The following is an 11,183-nucleotide window of genomic DNA, read 5'->3' as shown; positions in this document are numbered from 1 at the left end:
GGATTGGCCATGCACTTTGTAAAAACTCTGGGGGCTGTAGAATGTCCGAACAGCAGGGCGTGAAATTGGTAGTGATTGGCTCCTAGCCAGAAGTGAAGAAGTCTCCTGGAGCATTTTCCATTTTAATGTGGTAATACATATCCCAGAGATCTATTGAGCACATCCAGTTGCCTTCCCTTAGAAAAGGGAGAATGGACCAAACCGTGACCATCTAGAATTTCATTTGGGCAACAGATTTGTTCAAATTGCTGAGATCCAGAATTGGTCTCCAGTCCCCTGTCTTTTTTGGCACCAAAAAGAATCTTGAATAGAATCCGGATCCGCATTGGTTTGGTTGGGACTGTTTGGATGACTCTTTTTTTGACACAGCTTTTTTATTTCTCCTGCTGCTGTTTCCCTTTGACTGGGTGCAACATTGGAAAGTTTTGTAGGAAGCTTTTGATAAGTGATGAGTGGAATGGTGTAGCCACTGGTTATAATTTTCTTCATCCAACAGTCAGATGTTATTGATTGCCAGGCAGAGTGGTGCAAAGAGAAACGTCCCTCAACTGCTTCCAGAGGAAAGCAATTGGGCCACTCTTCAGAAGTGCTGGTAAGGCTGCCCAGAGAAAGAATCCCTGGATCCCTGATTACGTGGACCCTCCTCTACCTCAGTAGGGGCGTCTTCCAGAGCTGTTACCCCCCCCCCCTCTGCCCCTGGGGTATCATTGCCATGTGTGGCACTGAAAGGACCCAAGATTTTTTGTTCCACAATTTTCCCTCCTCTGGTTCCTGGAAAAGGAATGTTGTGATTGGAAAAGCTTATACCTATGGCAGACTGTCTTACCATCTTTCTCACACCTGACTATGATGTCTTTCACCTTAGGGCCAAAAAGGGAAGATGCTTCTATTGGAGCATTCAGGAAGGAAGTCACAAAGATGCATCTAGGCATGGTGTCTCATAACTATGCCTGAACCCGCTGCTCTAGCCACCCCTTCGGTTGCATATGAGAGCAACCACTTGGACGAATTGGGAGATAGATTCCAGGGTTGCAAGCTGCGAGGCAACTTTGTCTCTTACCCCATCAGACACCTTTCCTGAAAGTGTTTCATAGAGTTCGGAAACCAAGTCTCTTTGGAGCCTCATAAAATGTGCCAAATAATTCAGAGACCGTATGGCAAAAGTCACTGAAGCAAAAACTCACTTCCCTAATCTGTTCACAACCCAGGACTCCCTGTTGGGTGGATGAACAGTATGACTCTCTTCGGCATGGGTGGATGAACAGTATGACTCTCTTTGGCTTGATCCTTTTTCATGTCCACTGCCACCACCATAGCATCAACTGTAAACCTCTAGACCAATGTGGGTTCTCCTCAGGGGGAGATAGTATCTTGTCAAGTCTCTGAGGGATCTACTCAGCAGAATCAGGGTTCTTCCAGTCGCGCTGCACCACGAGTTGTACCAGCTCGTCCGCAGGCGAGGTCATCCAAGAGGTAGTTGGCCGGGCACAGAAAGCCTGCAGAAACACAGACTCCTCAGAAGAAGGGTTAGTGAGCTTCCAATCACCCCTCTTTTTCAACATTTTAAGGATGTCCCCAAAGGAGACATCATCAAGGGGTGACCTTGGGGACCCTTCCCCATCATCGAAATCTATATCCTTTGTCAGAGGCTCTTCAGGGGAGTCTGTGCTTCCTCTTGCATGATCTCTTCCATGTTGGCTCCTCAGTGGGGGCCTCTGAGGAGGACTCGGAAGAGGGGGTGCCCTGTAATGGGGTCTCCTGCATCTTTTGTGCCTGGTGTCCCATGGTGGTGGCTTGTGTCAACTGTAGCTCAGTGGAAAAAAAGGTCTGGGGTTCTGACATTGGCGGAATGCTTCCAGAAGCATGTGCCCTCTTGATAGCTCAGAAAGCAAGTCTGCTCGAAGAGGGATGGGAGCCGGGAACGAAGAGGGACAACCTCGGAACCAGAGTCACACCATGCTCTGATGAACCCTTTCCAAAGGGAGGAGCCTCAACCAGGATCAGTGCAGACAAAGCTCCCAGCACCACGGATGGAACCATAGACACACTTGGAAATGTACTCTAAACCGAAGCCCGCAGCCCAACCACGAAGTTGAGGAAGACTCGGTTCTGAAGGGACCAAAGGGACAGTCCTGGAGCCACAGTGAGGCCCACTATTGGTGCCAAAATGGGGGGTTCTGAATAAGACGCTGGAGCTGAAGACTTTGGAACCAGTATGGTCAAAGAAAGAGAGTAGGTTGGAGTCCATGGAGAAACCAACCCAGGTCCTGCAAGCGGTGGGTAAGGCTATCAACAGCTGATCCACAAGAAGTGCCACATCAAACTCAGGCTCCTGGTGGATCTTGTGGATGCCCCGATGGGGAGTCAGGTCATTCTAGGAATGGACTATATACTTGACCTAGAAAAGGATCTTTTGATGGGGAGTATCGGGTCTGTGGTGTGGAGTCTATCAGCACCGATGTCTCAGGTTTGGAGACAGGAACCAGTGGCGTCAACATTGTTATCGGAACCTTGAAAGGAATCTGTGCCAGATGGGCACTCAGAGCTGAGACAGAAGGTTCAGTAGTAAACAGAATCACAGAAGTAGGCATCAAAGGCGTGCACTGTGCCAAAGCAGGAGCAACCTTTGAAAAATTGGTAGTCAGTGCCATAGACATTATCAGAGCTGAAATAGGCACAGACAAAGGAATAGTCATAGTAGGAGCAGAAGACATTGTCGCAGATGAGGTGGACTTATTCCCTGAAGACAATTTCGGTACTTTAGACTTAACAGACTTATAAACGGTAAAGATCATATTAATTTTTTGGCATATTATGAAAAATATTATAAATTATTTTTAATTAAATGAAAGTTATTTATTATTTAATATGGATTAATTTTTAGAAAGAATAATTAGAAATCAATGTGTCATATTCATACACACACAACTTATGCAAGGTTCACTACCTGTTTTTTTCTAGTGTAAGGAATCAAGTGTAATACATTTTTAAAGTTCTGCAATTTACTATTTAACTATTTAAAACATATGCATACAAACATTTAAATAATTTACATTTTTTATTGTTTTAAACATATTTGTTAACAAGATGTATTCAATTTTCGATGTATAATACACCGTAAGTTAGCTCTGATGTATGCATAAAACACTGAGTGAAGGAAGAATATTTACCAGCTTCAAAATGCTCTTAGTAAAGCACTGTTGCACTTTAAATGTTGATTGCAATTAATTAATGATTTTAAACTGGCCTATTAAGTTGAATATATAAACAATATGGCCACAAGCTCAATTTAACCTTGAAAAAGCCTGAGACTACTCAGGCGAAAGCGCTTGGATTTATTTGAACTGTTTTCTGTCTGGTTTTAAGAATAAAAGAATTACGTGGAAGCTGTGTCCATTTGGAATTTCTAAAGCTGGTTCTTGTGGATTTATACTTTTTCGGTACTACTTTTATTTTCCAACAGCAGTTAGGTTGGAGGATACGCTCCTGGAGTCCAGGATTTAACATTTTTTGTCTGTCTGAGTCTGGTGGTACTCCTTATTTGGTTCACTTAACAGACTTAACCTGGTCACCAGAGGGTGAAGAGGGAGTAGAGTGGGACCTTTACTTCTCTTTTTTAGGAGGGGATGAGACCTCCATTGCAGAAAGGGAATCTTAAGGAGGCCCTTCAGAATCGGATTGTTTTTGCACTCATTTAAAGTGTGATAACTAAAACTTTGCAAATCACACAAGGAGGTTGCACCAAAAGATGGAGAACCCCCAGACAAGAAACACAGTCATCATGGTAATCACGGTTAGGTAGTTTTCCCTTACAAGAAACACAGTGCTTAAAACCTGATGTGCCTTTTTTTATCAAACATCATGAAAAAATATAAACACACAAGTTAGAAGGAAACCAAGTGGAATTGAGGCCAAGAGTTTTCCTATATTTATATATATATATATATATATATATATATATATATATAAGATCAGGTGAAAGACGAAGAATGAGAAATACCAACGATGGTATTTAAGAAATACCACGAGGGGTAGGGAGAAAGGCTGTACCACCATTGGTACTGAAGATTACCAAAAAGGTAAAAACAGAATGGTAAAAAGGTTTATCAATAGATTCAAAAGTAAAGAAATATCAAAATACCAACAAGGAATAAGAAGTAGATGCACAATATCCAGGAAAATATCATAAATTTAACACTTAGCTGAGAGCTTGGCTTGAACGTGGCTTTATGGCTAATCGGCAAATGAGATCTTAGGTAACGGGGAGAAGGGCACTATGGTTAAAAGCTTAGCTTGAGAATTTTTTGGCTGGTGCGAGCTTGGTATTAGGCCGATTCGGTTCCAAGGACAGAACCGACAACCCCCATCAGTGATGAATGGAAAGAAGATTAACAACATCAGATGAACAGTTAATGCCTAAACCATGCCAGGCATGCAGTTGCATGAATACAAATACATTCATATTGTTTCTCCATTTTTTGTCTTTGTTTAATATTATAGCAATAACCCACGCCTGGATGTGGGTAATGCTGGATTTACCCACGGTTGGTGTGGTTTGGTCACGAGGAAGCCCAGTGTAAACAAAGCCAACTGTGGGTAAATCCAGCATTATCCACACCCAGAAGTGGGTTATTGCTATTATACAATGACATTATTTAAGAAAAAAAATAATTACTTTTCCTTAAATAATGGCATTGTATAATGCCGCCTTGCTGCCCTTCCGCAGCTATCTGGTATTTTGTGGCAGTTCTGATGTACTGCGCATGCACATGCCTACGCAGTACATCAGAGCTGTAGGCAAAAGCAATGGAGAAAGCAAGATCTCTGTTGCTTTTTAAAAACTGTTTCGCTATGTTAAATGAGTTTAACATAGCGAGACCGCTTTCAAAAAAGCAATGGAGAATCTCTGTTGCTTTTTTAAAGCTGTCTCGCTATGTTAAACTCGTTTAACATAGCGAGACCATGTGAAGCAACGGAGATCTTGCGTTCTCCGTTGCTGTAAAAAAAAAAGAGTTATAGTAATGGAAAAAGTCTGGGTGACCGGACCTTTTTCCATTACTATAACTCTGATTTACAACGTGCACGCTGACCAATTAGCGTGCACATTTTTGAATATTTAATGGGGGGTCGTTGTATAATAGAAGTTATTCTACTGCTAACGTCTGCTGCAGCAGTTTTACTTAGACTGCATCCCAAGATTTGTCTCATCATTTGTGTGCATGTGTTTGTGATATGTATATGATTGTTCAAACCATGTCATTTTTGTTTGTACTTCACCCTGATTGTAATTGAAAAACATAATTGTTCCCTGAGTGCATTTACCTGCTCAACAATTGAAAGAAAAAACAAACTGCAGATGAAACACTTTTCTCCTGTACATTCTACCCAACCTATCTGCTGAAGATGATTAAAATGTTTGTGAATGCATGGTGCCTCTGGAATTATTATGTCAAGAAGGGTCAGAAAAATAAAAAGTGCTTCATCTAATTTATAATTATTAAGCTGTTAAGAATGTAGTTGTATTGTAGCATGCAGAATCGCATCTTAAATTAGACAAGGCAAACTCATCTAAAAGACACAAAATTCATTATGTTCTGTGGAATTCTTATGACTATATCTTTCAAAGTCTTAATGATGGTTAAAAAAATAAAAACAGCATGTGTTAAACTTCAAAATGACAGAAAGCAATATTGGGAGGACGTTTGAAACTAGTTATTCACCCAGAAATGAGAAAATCCAGGCACAATTAGTTAAACTGCATTTTCCAAGGAATGCCATTGTAATTTTAATGTCAGCCATGAACTAATGTACTGTTGCCATTCCATTAAATTGTCTTGTGTTTTTGCTTTAAAGTGTAGATCTCCTACACTTTTATCTGACTGCACTGCATTTCATTAAATTCTTTGGAAGTCTTCATACATATAAATGCAACAAAGTTTATACTTTCTCCTTCTTTTCTGGCACAGTATACAATGTGTTCATCCAGTGTGTCCCAACCCAGCCTATTTCAGTTCATTGAAATCTAGCAGTTAACACTGTACATATTCACTTTCATTCTTGAGTACAACTATCTTTTCTTGGGACATACTCTTAATGTTCTATGTCCCAATATGGAAGACATCTTTGCAGACTCTAACCCTCATTCTGTGCACAGGAGTTAGATGACCCAAAGGCTTTAATCCAATTTTGTCGTACATACTAGTTTTACTATGAAAGTTATTCTACTTCTTTCATTATGTTATTTTTTTTAAGTGCTGACTTACTGGTGCGGAGTCAGGGAGCTACTTGTATCACCTGCATCCATTGTTTGAGTATAAGGTCTGGAGACTGGATAGTAAGATGTGTGCATATATGTGTGTGTGTGTGTGTGTGTGCTCACACGTGCATGCTTTGGGGGGGTATAAAGCTGAAAACCATCTCTTTATACAAAGTTTATACATTGTCCACTTGTGGCTACCAGTCCTTACAGCAAGTATTACAAAATTTACAAGAGCAAATGGAAAACATGCAGTCTTCTTTTGCAAGAGAGTACATGCATTTAAAATTATTTTGCATTATACAAGAGGAAATTCAAAAAACTACTGAGACATATGATATGTGATGGTTGCTAAACATCAGCCATTCAGACTCACCTCTGACCTGAACTGTAAAGTCCTTAGTGCTAACTTATCAGGTTACCCTCCTCTGGCTGTTCTCTGATAGATCATGTCCCATTTCAAAACAAATATTGAAGAACAGGAAAAAAACAAATAGTGGTGCCTAAATAGTGGTTATAAATTGAAACAAGGGCCAAAAGGGAAAAAATCAGATGTTATGTGATCCTATCTCACCTACATTCTGACTGATGGGTTCGGAGCCGATCCCTCGGCTCCGACTCGGCACGCTTATGCTATAGAGCGAGGCCTCTAATTGGCTGAGCTATCTTTATCCCAGGATGCACCACCACTAATCCCCCAGATCTCCTTTGCCACTTACAGAGCTTGGACGTGGTCTCAACATTGGCTGGGCTAAGTACTATATATTAGGCTTTTTTCCTGTCAGTATTTGCTTCATTTAAACCCAAAAGCTGTTTTAACGGCTATTCTTTGTGTACGAGTGTTTTTTCTAAGTTTGGTTAAAATTTTCGTATTTTTTCCTGTCAGAGAAGGCTCCGTTTAAGTTAGAGGGGCCTTCCCCTGTGGTTACTGCTATTTTAGTGGTTGTGTGTGGGTCAAGTACCCGTTTAAGTTAGAGGGTCTTGACCCTCCCTTTTTTCCCTTTCTCTTTCTGACTGTCTTGTAAAAAAAAAAAAAAAAAAAAAGTTCTTTAGCTTAAATATTTACACTGAGTTTGTGGCATTCTTATTTTGTTCCTGTGTCAAACCTTGTTAGTGTTTACTGTAGTTACCTGTTTTTTGTAGGATTATGTCTAAAGAGCATAAACCCTCCGGGTTTAAAAAGTGCACGAGGTGTGGCTTCAAAATGTCCATAACGGACGACCACTCCTCGTGCGTCTATTGTCTGCAGGAATCGTGCAGTGTATGCCATGCGTTTTCCTCCAGAGTCCTCCAGGAGAGGAAAAACAAATTAATCCTCAAAGGATTAATCAAGCCTTCCTTCGAGGAGGCTTTATCTTCCTCTCCGTCTCCTTCTAAAAAGAGGAAAGCGCCGGCTCCGACCAGTCAGTCGGAACCGACGGCTAAGAAAACTAAGCAGACTTCTCCATCGGCTCCACGGACTTCGGAGCCGAGGTCGGAACGGTCTGCCTCGATGCCTCCAGCCTCGACCCCTCTGGTTTCGGAGCCGAGGTCTGGGGCATCGAGAGGCGGGTCACCCTCATCAGCTCCACTGATATTGGAGCCGATAAGGGTCATCGGCTCAGACTCTTCCCCCTCGGAGCCGAAGTCCTTGTCGGCACCGAGGGAAATTTCCTTGAAGGTTTCCTTGGAGCCGATAATTGTTGAGTCATTTTGGAGCCGGTCCCCGAGCCCTTCGGAGCCGATGGAGAAATCGGTTCGGGCCCGATCGGTATCCTCGAGATCATCCAAGATGTCTGATTCAGACATCGACAGGGTGCTCCTTCGACTCTTCCAGTCTCCGGTGTTCCAAAAGATGGTTTCGGCTCCAGCCCATTTGGCTTCAGAGCCGATGGTCCACTCCCCTACTGTTCTTCCTCCTCCAACAGCTTCGGCACCGTTGGAGCAGGTGCTGGTGGAACCAGTGGAGGTGTTAGGGTCAGGCCCGACCCTGGCTCCGACTCCGGCTCTTGGGTCGGAGTTCAGTGCACGGACTTCTTCCTTCGGCCCTGGGGGGAGGCTTCGGGATTGATGCTTTCGGTCCCAAGTCTCCCTCTTGGTGCGTCGGCGGCGGGAGTACCGTCCACTGTCGTGGCCACGGAGGGGGGACCCTCCCAGGATTCTGGTGGTCCCGCCTTCAGGGCTATGAGGAGTGCTTTAGCCAAATCTTCATTGGCTACCTCCACAGTTTCCCCAGCTCCTTCCCTACATTTGGAGACTGGGTCGTTGGCAGTACCCTGTCCGTAGACAGCGGAGCCCCTGGGCCTCAGGTTACCCCGCTGGGGTTTCTCCCCCTCCTGGAGGTCCTTCTGAAGCCTCTTCGGAAGAACCTCCCAGGAAGAGAACATGCAAGAGGAAGCACGTTGACTCCCCTGACGAGTCTTTGACATCTGACACTGATCTCGATGATGCAGAGGGGTCCCCCAAGTCGTCCTCGGATGATGTGTCCTAGGCAGACATCCTAGAAGCCCTAAAACAACGAGGCGGCTGGCAGTCCAAACCTCCCTCTGCTGATGAGTCGGTGTTCCTGAAGGCCTTCGGGGCTCAGCCCTCCGCCTCCTGGGTGTCTCCGCCCTTCGACGAGCTCTTGGATTTGATTTGTCGAAGGGCGTGGGAACACCCAGACTCCGTGGAACCGGTGCCCGCTCATCCCAACAAATTTCTCTCGGCGCCCCCGGATAGAGAGTTCCTTATGAAAGGTGTGGCTGTAGATGCTATGGTGGTAGCATCTGCTACCCAGCAAGATGTAGCAGAGGCTTCTACGTCCGTCCATCCTCCTAATAAGGAGTCTAGGAGCATGGATCAGTACGGTAAGCGCACCCTTCGTTCAGCGGCCTTTACTCTGAGGTCTTTGAACTACCTGACGCACTTTACGAGATTTCAGAGGGATCTGATTAAGGAGCTGTCCGATACCCTCTTGCATAACCTGCCTGAGGAACTGGCCCAGACGGTTGGTTCTCAGCTGGCTACAATGTCGTCCATTTCGAACTCGTCCATGAGGCTCATTTCGTATGTGGCCGAAGGGGCGAGTAGAGCGGCGGGGACAGGCATTGCTCTACGGAGACAAGCCTGGCTCCGCCTGTGTCATTTCGCGGAGGCCTTTAAGTCTTCATTTGCCGATGCCCCCTTTGACGGGTCCTCCCTGTTTGGACCCAAGGTAAAAGACACACTTACCTGCTGTGAACAGGAGGGTAAGACTCTGACTGCCGTTGGGGCACGATTTTCCACTCCCTTTCGGCCTTATCCCAAGGCTAAAAGAGGAGGGAAAATGTGGTTCCGTAGATCTCAGAAGTCTTACCCCTCTCAGCAGGAAGGTTCCCCCTCCAGAGGCAGAGGAGGGGGAAATTCATCCGGAAGACGCCGTCCCAGAGGCGGCAGAGGCCCTTGCAACACTGGAGACCGCGAGTCCTTTCGTGGCTCTTCAGCTTTTCATAGTCCCTGAGGGATTGCCCGACTGTGCTGCTCCGGAGCCAGTCGGGGTCGTCAAAGCACCTGAAGGCCTGGGAAGGGATCACTCAGGACCGATGGGTGCTTCGAATTATCGCCGGAGGTTACTCCATCCCATTCTCTCGCCCCCCCCCCCTCAGTCCAAAAAAATCCCGGACCCGCCACCCAGTCAATGGGATACCGCAGCCTCAGAAATTTCAAAGCTGCTGCAAAAAGGAGTCATCCAACCGGTCCCCGCAGACCAGATCGGATTAGGGACTTACTCAAGATTCTTTTTGGTGCCAAAAAAGACCGGGGACTTGAGGCCCATTTTGGACCTAAGCAACCTAAACCGTTCAGTCAAGAAGTCCAAGTTCCGAATGGTCACTCTACAAACCATTCTCCCATTGTTGGAGAAGGGTGTTTGGATGTGCTCCATAGATCTCAAGGACGCGTATTATCATATCAGAATACATCAAACGTCCAGGAGACATTTGCGCTTCAGCCTAGGAGGCAGTCATTTTCAGTTCCGTGCACTGCCCTTTGGTCTCACCACAGCCCCCAGGGTGTTCACCAAATGCTTGGCAGTAGTGACTGCTCACCTGAGAAGTCTAGGATTCCAGGTGTTTCCGTACCTAGACGACTGGCTCCTAACTGCCACCTCCAAGCATCTACTTCTACGGAGCCTGCAAGCCACAATATCACTGGGCAATTCCCTTGGAATCACCTTCAATTGGCCAAAGTCTGTTGCGGCCATCTCAAAGAATAAAATTCATAGGGGTAGAGATAGATTCAAACCAGATGCGGGTCTATCTACCTGCAGACAGAATTCAAACCATTCAAAATCAAGTTCGAGCCTTACTCCCCAGGTCCAAAGCCCCAGCCAGAATGGTCCTACAGCTATTGGTATCCATGTCTGCCACAGTTCTGCTAGTTCCCTTGGCAAGGTTACACATGAGAATCCTCCAGTGGCTTCTTTCAACTCAGTGGTCCTTTCAGGAACTCCCTCTCAATCATCTCATATGGATCACAGAATCTTGCAAACGGGACCTTCGCTGGTGGCTAGTGTCCTCCAATTTGGATCAGGGACGACCCTTTGTTCTTCCTCCTCCGGCCACTTTGACCACGGACGCCTCCCAGATAGGGTGGGGGGGGCATTCCCTGGGCAGGTCAGTCCAAGGCAAATGGCACCCGGAAGAGACCCCTCTTCACATCAACATCCTAGAAATGAGGGCAGTACTCCTGTCCCTTCAAGCCCTTCACGATTATCTCCCTCAGGGCGTAATTGCTGTTCACTCAGACAACATGTCAGTTGTCTGGTACCTGAACAAACAGGGAGGGACCAGATCCTATCCTCTTTGCAGAGAAGTGATGAGAGTTTGGGAATGGGCAGTCTCGACCAAACGCTTCCTAGTGGCTACTCACATACCGGGCAAGTCCAATGTCATAGCCGACAGGTTGAGCAGAACCATCCTCTCTCCTC

The 11,183-nt window shown here is 45.4% G+C and overlaps 1 protein-coding gene across 1 annotated transcript in view; it reads right to left on the bottom strand.

Annotated features, from left to right (window-relative positions):
• SFRP1 (secreted frizzled related protein 1) overlaps positions 1-11,183 on the bottom strand; it is a 569,462-nt gene that overhangs the window by 253,717 nt on the left and 304,562 nt on the right. The gene's annotated exons all lie outside the window — the stretch shown is intronic.

This window comes from Protopterus annectens, chromosome 9.part0 (assembly GCF_019279795.1).
Source record: "Protopterus annectens isolate FY-2018-M chromosome 9.part0, PAN1.0, whole genome shotgun sequence".
In the NCBI taxonomy this organism is placed as follows: domain Eukaryota; kingdom Metazoa; phylum Chordata; order Ceratodontiformes; family Protopteridae; genus Protopterus; species Protopterus annectens.
Note: the sequence above shows the minus strand (reverse complement) of the source record. Positions and strands in the feature narration are given on the sequence as shown.